At 39.1% G+C, this 20,712-nt stretch overlaps 1 long non-coding RNA gene and 1 pseudogene across 1 annotated transcript in view; both read left to right on the top strand.

Moving 5' to 3' along the window:
- The first annotated feature begins 726 nt into the window (after positions 1-726).
- Positions 727-20,712, top strand: part of LOC147573431 (uncharacterized) — a 108,545-nt gene continuing 88,559 nt past the window's right edge. The window contains exons 1-2 of the long non-coding RNA XR_015244453.1: positions 727-834; positions 7,698-7,813. This is a non-coding gene — a long non-coding RNA (uncharacterized LOC147573431). The remainder of the gene's footprint in view (positions 835-7,697; positions 7,814-20,712) is intronic.
- LOC112857418 (small ribosomal subunit protein uS19 pseudogene) lies at positions 19,031-19,447 on the top strand (annotated as a pseudogene).

Here is a 20,712-nt window from a genome sequence, read left to right as displayed (position 1 = left end):
AGAGGATGGTGCATGATGATTAAGGACAAGGGCCTGGAGTAAGACAGCCTGGCTTTTAATCACAGCTCTCTGATGAGTGTTTGACCTTGGTGAGGTTACTTAATTTATGCTTCAGTATTCCTGTGTATAAAATAATAATAATGCTAGTATCTGTCTTATTGCATCTTTGTGGGACTTGAAGAAGCTTTTGTGACTGCACCACATACCATAGTGCTTCTCACACAGTAGGCATTCAGTAAGCCCTGATCCTCATTTGTATTATATAATGATAATAATGGACTCCCGGTCATTCCCCGAAGACAGAAGCCATGTATCAGCCAATCATCAGGTACCTGATAATATCCAAACCACTACCCCTCTCTAACTCAGTCCGATTTTTTATTTCTTCTACCCCCTTCCATCTTCTCACCATCCTTGCTTGTCTCAAATCATTGTGGTATATATAAAACGCACAAGTGTCTAAAAAGAGTTTAGACTTCACACTCTTTTCACGTCCCTTTTATCCCTGAGATTTTATAATAGAGAACAGGGAACATGGTTTCCCATAAACAAAGTCAAGATTTTTGTGTTTTTTAAAAAAATTCTATTTTCTTGTTTATAGCAGGATGAACTTCCACGTAGAGATATTGAGACTTAAATACTTACAAGCTTGTGCATGCCATTTTAGAAGAAGCCCAGATTTTTTTTGTGCATTTGCCTACAAGCTGTTTGCTTTCTTCTCTTTCTTCCAGCTGGAAGTCACTCATGATCCCTTTCAGAAGGAATTGTCAGCACAAACAATGCAGATTACAAGATGAGAAAATCCAAAACAAAGCACATGCACAAACCTCCCAGGTACATATGTTTCAAAACTAAATCTTTTCATTTGTAGTTTTCTGTACCCAAAGAGTGATTTTTACTTGTGGTTCTCAAGTACTTTGAATCTGTATCATGTGAAAGCAGGCCATTTGTGGGAATGTAGAACTCACTGGCATGATTTCTATTCCTTTGATACTACCTCATGTATTTGTCATCCAAAGCTATTCAAGGAGGAGAATGCCATACCTGAACTAAGTTCCTTGACCACTAGAGCATATGAGCTGACATAAAAAGTGAGGAAATAAATGAAAATGAGAGACTGAGTGACAGAGTCTGTCACAAAGTCTAAAGTTTCTGGGGGATGCATGTGGTTCTAAAAATAAAATGATGGTTCTATTCTCAAGAAGCCTGTGCTAAATCTGAGAATGAAACTAAGCAACAAGAATACCCAAAGAAGAATTAGAGGAGGTTAGCTGGGCCTACAGGATGCACAGTAAAAGCTAACAGGATCCAGCGAGTATGCTAAAATCCTGTCAGTGATGACAGCTAATATGTATAGAACAGTTACTATGTGCCAGGAGCCTTTTCATTTTATCCCAACAATACCCTGAGAAGGAAGTTACAACTTGTATCCCTTCCTTGTATATAGGCAAACTCATGCACAGAGAAATTAAATATGTACCCAAGTTCACACAAATTCTACAGAATAGAGCCAAGCTGTTTATCCAGCTGTGTTGTCTCTAGAACCTGCACTTTTAATGGTGATACATTCATTTTCACTGGGAAGAACAAGAAAAAGTAGAGAGGAAAGTGGAGAGGAGAAAAGTGAGCCTGAGTGTATATTCTCCATCTATCTAGCATTCACGTGTAACATAACTCTCATAAACTATAGAACTTTAATTATGGAATATATTTTTTGTTAACATGTAATTATATGAAGGCTGAGAATAGTCATGGAACATGAAGGTGGGCCACTGTCGTGCTGAACAATAGACCAGAAAAGGATGGTACAAAAGTAGTAATATATTCTTTGCTTCTCACTTTTCTGGACCAGGTATTGGGAAATAGGTCTTCAAAATTATGATCATTATGTATGACTGTGTGAATAATCGTCACTTTAATAATAACTGTTTCTTTCGACACATTCCCATAGTTAGGTCAGTTTCCTCTACCATATACATTCATATCATCTTTATAATTTTTACTTATCATAGCTATCATTCCTGTGTACAACTTCTCTCTTTAATTGCCTCCTAGATTAGACTCTTATTTTATAAAGGTGGGGACTTCTTCACTGGCTTTTAGCTTAACATTGTGTCTCCTATATATTGATGCACAGTAACTATCCAAGTAAATATCCTTTCCATAGGTTAAGAGGACAGGTTTGATTTTCTGATTTCCAAGCATAGAACTTATTAGAAAGAGCAGTAGTAGACTCTGTCATATTTTTATAATGAGGAAAGATGACTGTTGCGAAGGAAAAAGACAGGCAAACCAGAAGAAAACTAACATAAGAATGAAAAGAACAAAAAATAGAAATCGAACAGGAATGTTAGACTAAAGCCTTGAGCCATCTAGTTAAAGGAATGAATAGTGTTGTGTGATTCAGTAGTCCTTACTCCATTAATTTCTTGCTTGTTTATCACAGACAGTGGTAAAACTGATGTGCACTTCTGCTATTTTGACATAGTAATAACATCTGTCAAGCACATTGTCTCTAAAAAGTTTAAATTTGACTGTTAATTGATATTTATCTGGGTATTTCTAAGTGTACAGATATTACATATAGACTGTTACACACATAAATGATTCTGAAACATAGCTGTTAGGAACTAGAGTTCTTATAACTTCAGTGCCATGATGTGAAAACAGTGTAGTCCGTGTGCCTACTATATTTTCTGGGCTTCTGTCAAATGGGGAGAACAGGTTAATAGAGTAGGGGTGAGAATTTAATTGTATCATGCGTCTATAGCACTAAGAATGAGTGTATGATGAGGGCTCAGTCAGTGCTTTAAGATTGTTTTATTGTTTTTGATATTATCATTTTGGTTTTAGTATTTAGTAGACCAACAGCATCAGCTTTGAGATCAAGGATATCAAAATTTAAATCTTTTAATCTCTTTCTAAGCTTGAATCTTACCTTTGTGAAATAATAACATTGACCTTACAAGATTGTTGTGAGGAATAAATGAGCTTCTGTATACAAACTAATTGTGCCTGTCACAATGGAAGCACACACACGTTTATATACTTATATTTATTTTTTATATTCATAAAATATTGTATTAATAAGAGTATATATGTTGTGGATAAAATAAGATATATTAGTTTAAACACCGTATTTTTGCTAGATTCTTGAGCTTTTCTTTTTCTGCAGTATTTTAGTTGTGCATCCTGTTTGTTTTCCTGGGTGCCTAATGGGCATAATAACTATACAGAAAAACAAGCAGACCTCAAAAACTACCCTTGATGTATATTTTATATTTGAAAATAGACAGTAAAAAGAAAACTCTTTTATTGTCTTCTGTCTGTTTCTGTCTTGATACAGTCAAATGCTGTTCTTTTACAAAACAAAACATATCATTGAATGATTGTCTAAAACAAATGGTTTTTCTTGAACATTAATTGGGAACATTGCTGGCAAGAAAATTCAACATCAGAATGGCCTACAGACAGAGACATTTCCTTATTTGTTCCCCTGTTCAACTGTTAAAAATATGGGCTGTCTGATACATTTTTATAGAGTTGGTTAGGAAAACTTTTTTTGCATGAGCTACTGGCCCTTCAGGCAGAGGGACATGACAGGTAAAATATCCTATGGGCAGAACATAAATCAATTAGCATGAAACGAATACCTATTATGAATTAAGCACAATGTTAACCCTATAAACATGAAGTTTATGTGATTCATGCACATAAGGATTTTTAGTGTCATGGGAAAGACTGGTATAAACAAATAGTCAATAGAGGCAGTGAGCTCAAGAATAAATACCTTGGTATTACACAGTAAGAAGAACATAATATCTCTTACAGGTAAGTAGTGTATTTCCAGAGAAGTAAGTTGACTTCTGGGCTGGACTTTGAATATATCCTTATTGATTTTTAGGTGTAAAGACTGGGAATAGGCCATTGAATGGATGAGAAACATCATGTACAAAGATTCAAAACCTATGTGGAATGGCATGGTAGGTTTAGACAACTATAAATATTGTTAACTCCCCAATTTTAGAGTATTAGGATAAGAAGAGAAATGGAAGGAATTAAGGCTAAAACAAGAATCAGAAACTTGAAATGTCTTTGTTCAAGCTCTGGTGACTGGAAATCAAGGACGATATTTAAGCAAAAGAGCATTATTTGTATATGGGTTTTGTTGTAGTTGTTTATTACAGAAAGTTGTATTTTCTTTTTTAAAAAGTCTTACTGAATTTTTCACATAAATAGAAAAAGTTATATGTCCATTTTTTTAAAAAACAGTTTTATTGAGGTTTTCACATAAATAGAAAAAAACAACCTTAAAATTCACATGGAGACACAAAAGACCTCAAATAGCAAAGCAACCTTGATCAAGAAGAACAAAGCTAGATGCACTACACTTTCTGACTTCTAATGGTATTATAAAGTTACAGTAATCAAAACAATATGGTACTGGTATAAAAGCAGATAAATAAACCAATGGAACAGAAAAGAGAATTCAGAAGTAAACCTATACATTTACAGTCAACTGATCCCCAAGGAGGAATACACACAATGCAGAAAGGATAGTCTTTTTTTTTTAATTTTTTTTAACGTTTATTCATTTTTGAGACAGAGAGAGACAGAGCATGAACGGGGGAGGGACAGAGAGAGAGGGAGACACAGAATCGGAAGCAGGTTCCAGGCTCCGAGCCATCAGCCCAGAGCCCAACTCGGGGCTCGAACTCACGGACCGCGATATCATGACCTGAGTCAAAGTCAGATGCTTAACCAACTGAGCCACCCAGGTGCCCCAAGGATAGTCTTTTCAATAAATGGTGTTAGGTAAACTAGATATCCATATGCAAAAAGTTGAAATTGTACTGGTCTCACACACACAAAATTCATTTCATGATGGCTTAAAGGATTAAGTGTAAGACCTGAAACCATAAAACTCCTGAAACAACAACAACAACAAGAACAACAGCAGCAGCAGCAGCAGCAGCAACAACAACAACAAAACAACAACAACAATAAAAAACCAGAGAAAATCTTAACACTGGTCTTGACAATAATTTCTTGATATAATACCAAAAGCACAGGCAACAAAAGCAAAAATAGACACATTGGATTACATCAAAGTAAAAAGTTGCTTCAGAGAAAGAAAATAGCAAATGAAAACGCAACTAATGGAATGAGAACAAATATTTGTAAACTATAAAGGGTTAATCTCCAAATATAAAGAACTCATACAATTCAATACCAAAAATACAAATGATCTCATTAAAAATGGGCAAAGTACTTAAATAAACACTTTCAAAATAAGTTCAAATGGCTACCGTACATGAAAAAGTGTTCAACATTTCTTTTTTACTTATTTATTTTTTTAGTTTTCTTTATTTTTGAGAGGCAGAGAGAGACAGAGTGCTTATGGCGGAGGGACAGAGAGAGAGAGGGAGACACAGAATCAGAAGCAGGCTCCAGGCTCTGGGCTGTCAGCACAGAGCCTGATGTGGGCCCGAACTCATGAACCGTGAGATCATGACCTGAGCCGAAACCGGACGCTCAACCGACTGAGCCACCCAGGCACCCCTCAGCATTTCTATTCATCCGGGAAATGCAAATCAAAGCCACAATGAGATAGCACTTCACATGTGTAAGGATGACTGTTATTAAAAGGACAAAGAAAAATAGTGATGGTCAGGAAGTATGCAAGAGGGAATTCTTGTACTCTGCTGGTGTCAATACAAATTAGTAGAGCTATTTCAGAAAACAGTGTGGAGATTCCTCAAAAAATGAAATATAGAGGGTCACCTGGGTGGCTCAGTTGGTTAAGCATCTGGCTCTTGATTTCGGCTCAGGTCTAGATCTTATGGTTCCTGGGATCGGCTCCTGCCTTGGGCTCTGTGCTGACAGTGCAAAACCTGCTTGGGATTCTCCATCTCTCTCTGCCCCTCTCCCGCTTATGCACGTACACTCTCTCAAAATTAATTTAAAAAGTGAAAAAATGAAAAATAGAACTACTCTATGATCTGGTAACCCCACTTCTGGGCACATATCCAAAAGGAACTGAAAACAAGATGATAAAGAGATATTTTCACTCCCATATTCATCAAAGTATTACTCATAATAGCCAAGATATAGAAATAACCTAAATTTCCCTTGCCAGAAGAGTAAAGAAAATATAGTATTAGATTACATATACAGGGGAATGTTATTCTGTCCTAAGAAGAAAAGGAATATCACATCTATGTGATAACATGGATGGAGCTACAGGGCATTAATACTAAGTCAGAGAAAGACAAACACTGTATGATTTCTCTTGTATGTAGAGTCTTTATTTTTATTTTTTTTTAAGTTTATTACAAGGGAGAGGTAGAGAGAGAGGGAGAGAGAGAATCCTAAGAAGACTACGCACTGTCAGCACAGAGCCTGATGTGGGGCTCAATCTCATGAACCATATGATCGTGACCTGACCTGAAATCAAGAGTTGGACGCGCAACTGAGAGCCACCCAAGTGCCCCTTTAGAATCTTTTTTTTTTAAAGTATTTTTTTTTAACGTTTATTTTTTTATTTTTGGGACAGAGAGAGACAGAGCATGAACGGGGGAGGGGCAGAGAGAGAGGGAGACACAGAATCGGAAACAGGCTCCAGGCTCTGAGCCATCAGCCCAGAGCCTGACGCGGGGCTCGAACTCACGGACCGCGAGATCGTGACCTGGCTGAAGTCGGATGCTTAACCGACTGCGCCACCCAGGCGCCCCTAGAATCTTTAAAAAACCAATCTCATAGAAAGGGAAAACAGATTGATGTGCCTAGAGACTGGGAGACAGGGAAATGGGGTGATGTTGGCCAAAGGGTACAAAATTTCAGTTGAGCAAGATTACATTCTACATGTACAGGAAGTAACAATAGTTAAGAATACTGTGTTTTATACTTGATTTGTACTTGAAATCTGCCAAAAAGATCTTAAGTTAAATATCATCACACACACACACACACACACACACACACACACGTGCGTGAACACAGACACACACACATACCATACACAGTACACAAACACATGCACAAAACTTTGGGCATGTTAATTAAGTTGATTGCAGAGATCCTTTCATAATTTGTTTTTTTTTTTTTTTTCAACATTTATTTATTTTTGGGACAGAGAGAGACAGAGCATGAACGGGCGAGGGGCAGAGAGAGAGGGAGACACAGAATCGGAAACAGGCTCCAGGCTCTGAGCCATCAGCCCAGAGCCCGACGCGGGGCTCGAACTCACAGACCGTGAGATCGTGACCTGGTTGAAGTCGGACGCTTAACCTACTGCGCCACCCAGGCGCCCCAAGATCCTTTCATAATTTGTATGTAAGTCATATGGTTTCTTTGGTGTTCAGATTTTTTGTTTTTGTTTTGTTCTTTTATTTTCATTGAGCTATGAAGTATAACTGCAGCTTTTTGACAAACTTACCCCTGGTTTTATAAAAAACTATCCTTGGTTTCTTTCTATAGGAAAAACACAGCCTTCCCAAGTAAAAGCAGAAATACAGCACTGGTTAAAAACAAAGAGTTTGGAATCTGGCTAATGGGGATTTTTGTCACACACAGGCTAATTCACCTACTCAATCTTAAAAAAAGGGAAGAGGTATCTTAGTCCATTTGAGCTGCTAAAAATATCTACCATATAGTGAATGGCTTATAAACAACAAGTATTATTTTTTTTCTCACAGTTCTGGAGGTTGGGGAGTCCAAGATCAAGATGCCAGCAGATACGGTATGTGAGAGCCTACTTCCTGGTTTATAGATGGCCATCTTTTCACTGTGTTCTTTCTGCGTGATGGAAGAGGTAAGGGAGCTCTCTGAGGTATCTCGTAAGAACACTCCTCCAGTGCCGTCATGACTTAATCACTCACAAGGCTCCCCACCCCCAAACACCATCATTTTGGGGATTAGGTTTCAACATATGTATTTGGAGGACTGGGGGACACAAACATTCAGTCTGTTTTAATTATAATTATCTCTTCCTACTCCATGTCTAGATCTTTCTCATCACTCAGGTCTCACCTTCTCAGGAAAAACTTCCTAACCTCTGTGCATAATTACTCTCTGCCTCACAGTCAGGGCTGGCTTCATGGGCATGTGACCAATGCAGTTGTACAAGGCCTCACATTTAGAAGAATCCTGTACTTGGGATTTAGTGTTCTGCATTTGCCAACTTGAAATTACTAGTAATTTTACTTTTGAATTTGTATTTTATAAGTGAAATCCAATGGGTCAATGGAGCACGTACCCAGGCTTGGAACTTTACCTCGCACAGAGTATCATGTCACAGCAATGCTGTGGGATGGTTTCTTGACCACCTGCCTCCCTGCCCCCTGTTCCCTAGGCCTACTGAGCCTCCTTCTCTCTCCTGCCCATGACTACTTTCATTCTCTTCCCTGTCAGGTGCATGGGCATGGACACAGCATGTCAGAGTTGGTCACACTGCCCTATAACATCTTGGAGTAGGACATGATACCTTACTCTAGGCTGGCAGCACAATGCCCTGTCTGGCAGGTGATTGACCAGAGATTGTGTCTCATCAGGGAAAAGTCTTTTGCCTACCCCCAGTCCAATTACCGTGTATGTCCTGTCTGGGAGGTTTAAAGATCTGTAGTACATGCTCATCTATTGTTGGTCTCTGCAGTGGCAAGCCTGCAGGAAAGGGATAAAGCAGATCCTACTCCTGAATACCCCACCCCTGGCCAGGGCACAGTGTGTCAGTTCACGAGCTCGTGGATGGAGACCCAGGCACCCGCAGGATTTTTTTCATGTGGCAGTGCCTATGAGCACCTCTGAGAGTCTGTACTCACCCTCAAAGATCCTTGTGTCCAGGAGCACTCTCTCAGTCAGATCTATTCCTGAGCAATTCTCTCTTTCTCCTTCCAACCTTCCTGAAGTTGACATGTATTTGTCCCATCGGATGAGCTTGAGACACCCTCCAGAGATGAGCCATGAGATAATAATTGAGTAATTTCAGGACATGGAGTCAAATGAAATACAAATAATTAGCAGGTAGCATGTATCAAGCTAATATTAATTATAAATTAAGGTTCCATTGAAGTAGAGTCTAATCTGTTTTGTCAAATACCAAATATTAATTGCATTCCTGTCAGAATGGCCGGTATAGGTTAGGTATTTAATAAATATAGTTATTGAATGGATGAATGAATGAATGATGAAATGAATGAACATAGGTTTGTATAAGGATTAAATGAGAAAACCAGCATAGTGTCTGGTACATAGGGCTCAAATTGGTGGTTGTGGACATCGTAGCAATGATAGTAATAAAAATGGTAATGATGCTGGTGATGATGACGATGATACTCTTCTACCTGATACAATATATTTTCTGTAAAATTACATTTCTTAATATACAAATTAATCATTTTTTAAGATATGACTTGTGATTTCTTTCTCTCGTGCTCTGTGGCTTTGCCCCATATATTCTTCTGACTGAAATATTATTCATCGTTCCCTCTTATCCTGTAGCTTATTCGTAACTTTTATTTCCTCAATTTATATTTTAAAAAATAGCTAAATATTATACACTCCGAGAGATCTGTCTGGACATATCTGGCTAGGTCATATCTGCCTGTCTATCTTTTAACTCTTTCACCCTTTTAAAAAAATTTGTTTTTCAACGTTTATTTATTTTTACAACAGAGAGAGACAGAGCATGAACGGGGGAGGGGCAGAGAGAGAGGGAGACACAGAATCGGAAACAGGCTCCAGGCTCTGAGCCATCAGCCCAGAGCCTGACGCGGGGCTCGAACTCCCGGATCGCGAGACCGTGAGATCGTGACCTGGCTGAAGTCAGACGCTTAACCGACTGCGCCACCCAGGCGCCCCTCTTTCACCCTTTTAAAAAAATATTTATTTTTGAAAGAAAGAGAGCATGCACACATGTGTGAGTGGAGGAGGGGCCGAGGGAGAGGGGGACAGAGGATCTGAAGGGGGCTCTGTGCTGACAGCAGAGATCCTGTTGCAGGACTCAAACTCAAGAATTTTAACATCATGACCTGAGCCAAAGTTGGACACTTAACCAACTGAGCCACCCAGGCACCCCTCTCACACTTGTAGTACATATCAGTCTTGCAATTCCTGTCTGTGTGGTTTTTGCATAGTTTTAATTATCTCTCACTCTTGCTATATGTTCTGTGTGTATAGGGCCTACTTTTTTTTTTTTTTTTATACAATAATCATTTATTTCTCATAGCTGTGGAGACTGGGAAGTCCAAGACCAAAGTGCAGGCAGATTTGGGATATGATGAGGACCAGCTTCCTTTATGCTGTTTAGGTCTCTTTTATAAGGGCACTAATCTCTTCATGTGTGCTCCACCTTCATTATGTGATCACCTCCAAAGGGCCCCATCCCCTAATACCATCACAGTGGCGGTGAGGATTTCAGTTTATTAATTTTGGAATATAGGGTCTTCATTTTTGCTTAATGTGATAGCCCAACACATAGCTCAGATCCTGGCACGTAGTTCCCATGTAACACACATTTACTGCATGAATTTTTTACTGAAGATGTTAAAAAAAAAAAAAGTACAGGAAATGAAGATGGTGGGGCTGCAGCAAATGAAGATGGTGGGGGATTAATAGAAGCATTATTCTAAGTAGTAGAAACATTTCCTGTGTCTTTATTCCCAAATGATTCTCTTTACTGCTTCTCTTTCAACCCCTTTTTGAATTCTTGTGATGCCTATTCAAGTTTGTGCGTGTATTTACTTGTTTCTTCTTCATGTTGTTCCTTTCTCCCAAAGAGCGCCCCTGGTAGCTCTGACAAATCAAGGGAGGATATTCATTCTTTGAGCTTGCAGAGCTCTGCTATATAGCCTCAGGTAAAATTGTTCAAAGAGCCCAAAAGGAAAGTAACAAGAGCCAACAGAACACCTAACATGATGCCATCTTTCCCCTTGGGTTTACCTTTTCTGCATTTCTGGTTGCCTCTAAGTTGATTGAGCAAGAATTCACTCTTGAAAAGACTTAGCCACATCTCTATATACGTGGAAGATATTCTACATCAGACACATTCATGTTTGTAGGTGTTGAAGTTTTACAATATGAATGGAGCCTTCTTTAAGATAAAAAATACAAAATTATGAATTTAAATCTATATGAAATACCGTATTTATTTAGAATGAGTAAAGAAATCACAACAGAATATAATTTAAAAAATTACAAATATCACATGATGCAAAAGAATAGCATATTTTTAAAATTAATTCCTTGAAACAGTACCTTAAGACTTTCTGTTTCCTAAATTATTTGGCAGCATAATCTTATGATAGCTTTAGATTATTTTCTCTTGTAGAGTGAATAGAAAGTTAACTTCAGGCTCTTTATTTATTTATTTTTTTTAATGTTTATTTATTTTTGAGACAGATAGAGACAGAGCATGAACGGGGGAGGGTCAGAGAGAGGGAGACACAGAATCTGAAACAGGCTCCAGGTTCTGAGCTGTCAGCACAGAGCCCGACTTGGGGCTCGAACTCACGGACCGCGAGATCATGACCTGAGCCGAAGTCGGCCGCTTAACCGACTGAGCCACCCAGGCACCCCAACATCAGGCTCTTTAAAAGGAAGTTTGGTTTTTTTAATTTATTGTTCTTGAATTGCCAAATATACTCTTGATGGAATAAAAATTGTAATTTGATTAGGCTTCAATGAGAACCAAATCTTTTTCTTTTTAAGTTTCATGTGTGTGGGTTGGAAAAAAATTCTATTGACAAGCTTTAAATTTTAAATATATTTTTTTCTTTCTTCTATCAGATAATTCTGGTACTGGGGGCCAAATCACAAATGTACAAATCACATATTTGTACATGATACTACACTCATCAGTGTGGTGCTGTGGTCAGTGGAAGATAGGTAAATCTTTGGAAGTCCCTACATTGCGACACCTAGCAATAACTATGATACGCAAAGCTACTGAACCCTGTAAATATATTCTGCTAAATCCACAAAGTCCCAGCAGACTCTCCAGTCAGCTAGACCCCAAAATGTCCACAGGGTACGTCACTCCTAACCCATGGGAGAAGAAAGGCAAAGAGTGATTGGAGAAGGAAAGAAACAATGGTCTTGACTAATTGAGGTTAAAATGTCTTTGCCAATTTTATAAAAACACGACCATGTGACTCCAGTGTTGGTCTCTCTATAGATAATGGGCACCTGTAGATGAGAAGCCCTGAAATATGTTTCACTCCCTGTTTGGTAAACATATCTTTGCTTCCTACGCAAATTTCTCTCAACAAATGTCTTATAGTTATGCTGGCCTTTCTCCAAATCACTGAGATAATACTTTTTCAGGGACACAGTAGAGGTGCAATATGGTTGTCATGTTGCCTTTCAAAGGAGAGTTATTGAATAAAGGTGCTGACTTAAAACCTAAATAGTACTAGATTCTAGATTATGCTAGAGGGAAAATAGAAAGAATAACTGTCTTCATGCCTCTCACTGCAAACGTTTGTTGACTCTATACAATGTACCGGACACTGCATTGAGTGCTTACGCGTAGTTGTTCATTGGCTGTTTATAATGTCCCTGTGAGGATATCTGTAGTGAGTTCCACTGTATAGGCAAGAATGCTGAAATAGACAAATTCAGTAAACTACCCCAAGGACAAGCTGATGAAACTGACATTTTCATTAAGGAAGTCTGATTCCAGCGTTGGCACTCTCAGCCACTCTATTCTACTGCTTCATGTTACCCCCCGCCCCGGCCCCCCCACCCACCATTCCTCACTACATTGAAAAGCAATGTACTCATCTCTCCCTATGATGTAGAGAAAATAACCTAAGGTGTGGAATGAAAGCAAGTTTAATTTACATCTCCTTTAAATATTATTAGTTGAATGAGCCAGTTACTTTATTATTGAATTTTTTGCCTCTCATCTGTAAATGAATATTTTTATGACCCTTTTTTGAAGAAGAATTGAACTATTGTATGAGACAACTTTCAGTTCATTGGACAAGTTCTTTGCCTGAACTTCAGATTGTTTACACGGTAGCTGTTTGGCCTTAAGCAACTCCATTCCTCTTACCTGCACAATGGGATTGCATCATTCATTTCTATTGGTGAAATGATACAACAAAAAACAAAGGTGAAAGGGATCCATCAGTCCTAATTTGCATAATGCAAAATGTGTGCTACTAAAACCATTATTATTTCCATATTTTAAAAATTTTTTTTTTTCAACGTTTTTATTTATTTTTGGGACAGAGAGAGACAGAGCATGAACGGGGGAGGGGCAGAGAGAGAGGGAGACACAGAATCGGAAACAGGCTCCAGGCTCTGAGCCATCCGCCCAGAGCCCGACGCGGGGCTCGAACTCACGGACCGCGAGATCGTGACCTGGCTAAAGTCGGACGCTTAACCGACTGCGCCACCCAGGCGCCCCTTATTTCCATATTTTAAATTGATAGCAATTATGGATATCAAGTTTATGAGCATAAGATGTCTAAAAAATTAAGACTTGAACCTGTGTCCATCTTTGAGGAGGATGAGGAGAAAGGAGGTTTGGGTTTGTCCAGTCAATTAAAACTAAATTCCTGATGGCACAAGTTGTTTCTGATTTTGACACTCTGTTCCCATAGCTGGGGACAACAGAACTTAGGTTAGCCACTGGGTCATTTTTTTTTTTAGTTTTTTAAATGATTTTTAAAATTTAGAAAGAGAAAGAGAGAGACAGAGGACAAGCTGGGGAGGGGCAGAGAGAGAGGGAGACACAGAATCTGAAGCATGCTCCCAGGCCCTGAGCTGTCAGCACAGAGCCCGATGCACGGATCAAACTCATGAACCACGAGATCATGACCTGGACCTAAGTCAGATACTCAACCAACCGAGCCACCCAGGCACCCCTAGGTAAATTATCCCTAGGTAGTTTTCTTTCTCACAAAGAAAGAATCTTCCTGGAGTTCAGAAATAAAATTTTAAAGAGCAGACAATAAAAGAAATAAAACACACTTGTTTATGTACTTAATGTAACTGCGTTTCAGACATCTTCTCTAGATTTTGTTTCGTTTTTATAATGAGGATGACATTTTCTTTGGTGTTGCTTTAAAAATGTAGGCTGTAAACACTGAGAAAGAAAAGAGGCAATTGTTACGTAGTAAACTCAAGTACATTATATTAATCAATTTTACATATCTTTACTCAACCTCATTCATTCAATCCGTGTGTCTTCCCTGGACCACAATTTACTATGAAAGTCATGTCTCTACCTCCACTTTAGTTTGGACCAAGCCCAAGTGAAACTATGAAAAAGGCATATATAAAGAAAGATAGATGTGGTTTACTGCATGGGGACAGGAAGCAAAATGACCTCTCAAATGTTCCCAACTGAGGACACGACATTTTCAGAAGAGTAAAAAAAAATTGTGAAGTCACCTTTTCCATATTCCACCCATTTAATGTTGATATATTCATGGCTGGTTACAAGAAAAAGTCAGGGTAAAGTCGCACTAGGAAACAGTAATTCACTTTGGGTGATTATCAGAAAGGACTAATGGCGAAGTTTCCAAAATGCCAGCGTACACAAGATATTGTTGCGGTAAGACTAATGAGCCGGGGTGAGGGGAGAAATCCCCTTCACGTAGTGACAGTTGCCAAGCGCTCTGACATTTTACCATGTGGCCACGGTCTCGTAAATTCCTTCATACGCTGTGCTCCACTGTAAGATCAGAAAGGCAAATGAGAACAAGAGCAGAAGTTCATTCTTCTTATGAATGCAAGTTTTTTCCAGTCTAGTTTCTGGATCTTTAATTGCTACTGCCAATAACGCTTGGCCTTCTTACTGATCTGTAGTCTGTCAAGTTCCCCAGTGAAGGTTTTCAGCTCTGTGAAAGTTTTCAAAACCACAGAGGCGCTCTCCCTATGGCTAGCCCTCCTTGTCAGGTTTAATATGGCTTCTGGGTTTCTCCCTACTGTCCTCAAGTTTTTAACTTGATTGTTTTTCCCCTAAAGCTTGTATATCTATCCTTTGATCATTCACTCATTCATCATCTTTTCCTGCCCTCCAAGCCTAGCACCAAACCAGTATACTGTCTATTAGCCCTTCCTTCCTGTGGTCACCTAGACACATGCACATGTGCCTTGTGAAAATGTCACTAATATTTCAGAATTACATGAAATTATCACAGTTCTTATCCCCAGACTGTGATTTCTAACTGACCTCTGAAATAACAGATGGACATTTCTTTTGCCTCAATTTCTTATATTTTTTCCTGTGCTTTGGTCTGTCCACGTATTTCTCTTTTCTACTTTGGTATTCTAATAACTCTTTTTTTAAAATTTTTTTTAACATTTATTTATTTTTGAGACAGAGAGAGAGCATGAACAGGGGAGGGTCAGAGAAAGAGGGAGACACAGAGTCTGAAACAGGCTCCAGGCTCTGAGCTGTCAGCACAGAGCCCGATGCGAGGCTCGAACCCCTGGACCGTGAGATCATGACCTGAGCCGAAGTCGGACACTTAACTGACTGAGCCACCCAGGCGCCCCTCTAATAACTCTTAAAATGAATGTGTCTCGTGCAAGCATGCAGCATTAGCACAGAACAAGTTGCTTCCATATTCAAATGGCCAGTTTGCATAACTGTTGAGCACTCCAGTCTGGGTTACATTTCATTTACCACTCATCCCACCTGCGTGACTCTCATGTCCCTCCCTTTGGATCATATTTCCGTAGATCCTGTGTTCAACTTTTAGGATCTTCCAGCTGGTAGGTAAATCAGCAACTGGATTATTACAACCTGATATCCAAGTCCCTTTCTCCTCCAATTCTAGGGATGGGATCCCTGCCACTTCTCTCCCTTCCTCTTTCTGGTATCACCCTCTGCTCTTAGGGTCATTTCTTACCCTTCTGAGGTTTACACTCCCCATAGCAGTTCACCCATAGTGTAAGAAGTCGCTCGTACCCCTGGAACCATATATTATCTATGAAATCTCATTGGATGGTTTGGTAGCCTTCTTGACCCCTTTCTATACGTCTCATTCCACCCTGTGTACAGCATTTAGACTCTGTAAAAGTGGCTTCAGTTCAGATATGGGCATGTTTGTCATTACAGAAAAATCTATTTTGATGCACACGATCATTTCTGGAATAGGGAAGTGCATAACTCTCAGGACCTGTTCTCAGGATCCTCCACCTGCTATTTGTTGGTCCCTCTCTGCCCAGCCCTGCATAGATTACCACTAAGTATGTCTGCATCTGCAGGTTGTGCTTTGCTCTGTGGCTCAGTGCCAGAACTGGAACAAGAGTAATACTAATTGGCATTGTTTTTGAATACTACTCATGTCAGGCACTGGACCAATGCTTTACAAACAGCATGCCTTTTTATTCATCATATATATGAAAATTGAGGCTCAGAGATTAGTTAATTTACTCAGGATGGCAAGGTGATTAAGTGACAGTGAGCTTTCAAAACCAAATCTTTCTAATTCTCAAGGTCCTTGCTCTTAATGTTAGTATCAAAGCTGTGCTAGAAATGCTTGCCCTACTGCAGTGGGATCTTTGAGTAGAGACCCACTTACTTGAACCAAAGCCTAAAGGGCATTCGGGGAAGAAAATCACTGCTGAATTCCCATCACCTAAAGCAGTGACTGGAACGTTGCAAATGCTCCATACATGTTTATTGAGCAAATGAAATCTATGGTAGTCTACTCTTCAAATACAATTAGAATCAAATGTAGGAAATCCCAAATCTGCCAATTTTCTGTTAATCCCTTAACAATTAAGTGTGCTCTCTGGACCAGTGGTATGGCTTCTCTGAAGAAAAGTTTGTTAAAAATGCAGACTCTCAGGCCTGACCCCAGAGGCAGGGAATAAGCATCCGTGTTTTAATAAGATCCCCTGGGTGTTGTGTCTGCAAATTAAGCTGGGTCAGGAGTGGCCTAATTTTAGTCAGAGTTCAATGAGGCAGAATGGCTTTGAATGTCCCCTTACCTACATAAGAGACTTCTGTTATTTTCACTCTGCTGTTTGAGCATCCTCCCTAGGATAAAGATATTGCTCTCCAGGACAAGTGCCCACTTACAGCCTTTTATAAATAAAGGTACAGTTGGAAAAGGTGGAGACTTGTCTTCCTGTTTTATTGAAAATTAGAGTTCTGTACTTTGTGAGGTTTACCTTAAGAACTAATCTGCAGTCTTCTGCCCCTGGTAGTATTGGAGAGATAGAACATGACTATTGTAAATGTGCATCAACAGGTGATTTCTCTGCCCCACTAGTAACACAATGACATCCAAATGAGTGATTATGGTGAGTTTGGGAAGGAAAGAATTGGTATAAAGAAACTTAGGAAGCTTGTTTTTAAAAATAATTTGGAAACTTATAAAATCTCTTAAGCTATATGAGACCTTTTTAAAAAAATCATGAAAAATAGGAAGCCATGTAACCAATACTGCAATGTAATATTCTACTATCCATATGACCCCTTTCCTTTGAATCCCTATTTATATTACCTGAGGAACTTAGAGAACAGTGGTAAAGAATGTGTGCTTATGGAAAGGAATAGTCTTTGTATTTATTTTCGAATTATGTAACTCATGAACTCAAAAGAAATGATTACTTAAGCTATGTTGAGTCTCCATACTTTTAAGAAAAAGTAAGTTAATTCAGAGTCATCAATGGAACACACAAAGCTGGTATGATCCAGAGCTGAAACAAACATAGGAAAATTTTCCTATAATAGTGCTCAATTGATTGTATCTGTTTTCTGATCCTTAAAATAATATTGCTAGGCCTAAAATAGTATATGCAGTTCTGGTTGTAATGCTTAAAAATATAAACAAATTAGAATGTTTTCAGTGATGAGGAGTCAAGATGGTAGAGGGAAAATTGGGAATGACGGAAGAAACTGAGAGTATTTCAGATGGAGGAGACATATTCCAAGGAGAAATGACTGTCTGGCATAACTATGGAATGAGTGATTAGAAGTCCTGTGAGTGGCTTCATGCCATAGAAGGGCAGTCTGTGGTTGGAAAAAATTTGTCTCTGGTGGTTAGAACTATCTGAGAAAGAGTCTTGCTACAGAAAATTTCTGTGATGCTGAGGGAAGGGCCGGTCAGGAATTGAATCTCACTTATCCTTGTATCTAGGGCTTGCTATTGAGTGGATGACCAGGAAGTGTATAAAATCAAACTCATTATACTTTGCCTCAACTTGCCCTTGTGTCTGACTCCAGTATCAGTTCATCCCACAAATCTCAGAGATGACGAGAGATGGGCTTGTCCCTAAATATTGCTAAAGGACTCAGGTTTTTTAGCATTTCACCTTGCTTCTTCTCCAGATGTGCAGTGTTTTTCAAGTTCAGTAATTATATTACATTGTCATGATTTTCACCATATCCGCATAAAGTCTCTACTTATTTTCCTTTAAACTGACTCCCTTTTAGTGTAAATAAATGTATCTTTAAAGGAAACTTTGCATTACTGCACAGGAGAAATTAACAAGTGTTAATAGAGTGCTAAAGACATGTTAACATGGTATGCAAACTTCTTTATTAATGTAACTAGAAAGAATGGAAAAATAAATAACTTTCTCAGCAATTCAATGACATTTGGTTGGAGTATCTGCCATTTAAAACAATTTTGAGTATTACTCACACTTTCAGTGATATGGTCAATGTCTTGGGTCTTATGTTTTTGATACCCATTGAGCTGAAATCTTTGGATTTGAGATCTAGTGCAGAAAACATTTTGCTCTGATTTGTTTTCTGTAGGGTTTCCCTTTCTTCCAAACTTCTGTGGTATTCTTCTCTGCTAGTATTGGACATCCATTTGTTCCATGCTCTAATGTAACAGAGGCATACTTCAGAGATAACATAGATTTGATTCCAGACCACTGCAGTTAAGCAAGTATGGTGATAAGGCAAGTAATGGATTTTGGGGTTTCCCAGTGCATATAAAACTTATGTTTACACTATACTGTGCAATAAAGTTAAGCGTGCAATAGTTTTATATCTAGAAAAATATGTACATATCTTTGCTTAAAAAATAGTCCTTTGCAAAGAGTTGATAAGATGGCATAAGTGGAGCAGAAGAAGAAGCAAGTTCACCTCCTGCAGCTTGGACCTTGACCAGCTGCTGGGCAGGTCCTATGAACAGTTGATGCAGCTGCACACTGCCTTTCAGCAACAGAGGGTTTGCAGAGGAAGCAGCTCTCACTGCTGAAGCGCCTGCACAAGGCCAATAAGGAGGCCTCCCTAATGGAGAAGCCCAAGGTGGTTAAGGCATGCCTTCAGGACATGATCATTTTGCCTGTGATGGGGGGCAATATGGCAGGTGTTTACAGTGGCAAGACCTTCAGTCAGGTGGAAATAAAGCCTGAGATGATTGGCTACTACCTGGGTGAGTTCTCCCTCACCTCTAAGCTTGTGAAGCATGGCAAGCCTAGTGTTGGGGCCACCCACTCGTCCTGCTTCATCCTTCTGAAGTAGCCTGTTTGGCTAATAAAAGCACAGACTTCTCTGGAAAAAAGAGAAATCCTTCATTGATAATTTAAAAAGTACTAGTCATCATTGGGCTTTCATCATGTCATAATCTTGTTGATGGAGACTCTTGCCTCGACGTTGATGGCTGCTGACTGATCAGGCTGGTGGTTGCCGGAGTTTGGGGTGGCTGTGGCAATTTCTTTAAAAAGACAACAGTAGAATTTGCTGCATCGGTTGACTCTTCTTTTCATGAATGATTTCTCTGTAGCATACTAAGCTGTTTGATGGCATTTTACCCACAGTATATCTTGTTTCGAAATTGGAGTCTGTCCTCTCAAAGCCTGCTAAGTTTACAGAATATTCTAAATCCTTTGTTGTCGTTTTAACAATCTTCACAGCATCTTCACCAGGAGCAGATTCCATCTCAAGAAACCAGTTTTTTGCTCATCCATAAGAAGCAACTCCTCAGCCGTTAAAGTTTTATCATGAGATTGCAGCAATCTGGTCCCATGTCCAGGCACCACTTCTGGCTTACTGTTTCCACCACATCAGCGGTCAGAACACATACAACATTTCAGTTAAGTTTGCCATTTTAAAGGGCCTGGGTTTTGGTGACCCAAAACAGTTATAATAGTGATATCGAAGATCACTGACCAGAGATCAGCGTAACAAATATAATAATAATGAAAAACTTTGAAATACTATGAGAATTACCAAAATGTGACAAAGAGACACAAAGTGAGCAAATCCTGTTGAAAAAGTGATGCTGATGGACTGGTTAGATGCAGGGTTGCCACAAACCTTTAATTTGTAAAAAACAAACAAACAAACAAACAAACAAAAAACAATATCTGCAAAGTGCGATGAAGCAAAATGCAATAAAAAGGAGGTATGCTGGGGGCACCTCGGTAGCTTGGTTAGTTAAGCATCTGACTCTGGATCTCAGCTCAGGTCATGATCTCACAGTTCGTGACCTCAGGTCCCACATTGGAGTCTGCACTGACAGCATAGAGCCTGCCTGGAATTCTGTCTGTCCTCTCACTCTCCCTCTCTCTGTCCTTCCCCCCCTCCCCAACATGCATGTATGTATGTGTTCTCTCTCTCTCTCAAAATAAACAAACTTAAAAGAAAAAGAGGTATGCTTGTATGTCACTTGAACTAATGATTCTTTTTTTTTTCTTCGAGCAATTCTATTACAAAACCCTCTGAACTATTAATTTTTCCATGTGGCAGCTTTTATTTCCTGGGATCTCCAACATTTCATTGCTCTT

This window comes from Puma concolor, chromosome E2 (assembly GCF_028749965.1).
Source record: "Puma concolor isolate L17-30 chromosome E2, mPumCon1.1.hap2, whole genome shotgun sequence".
In the NCBI taxonomy this organism is placed as follows: Eukaryota; Metazoa; Chordata; class Mammalia; order Carnivora; family Felidae; genus Puma; species Puma concolor.
This window is presented reverse-complemented; position numbering and strand designations above follow the sequence as displayed.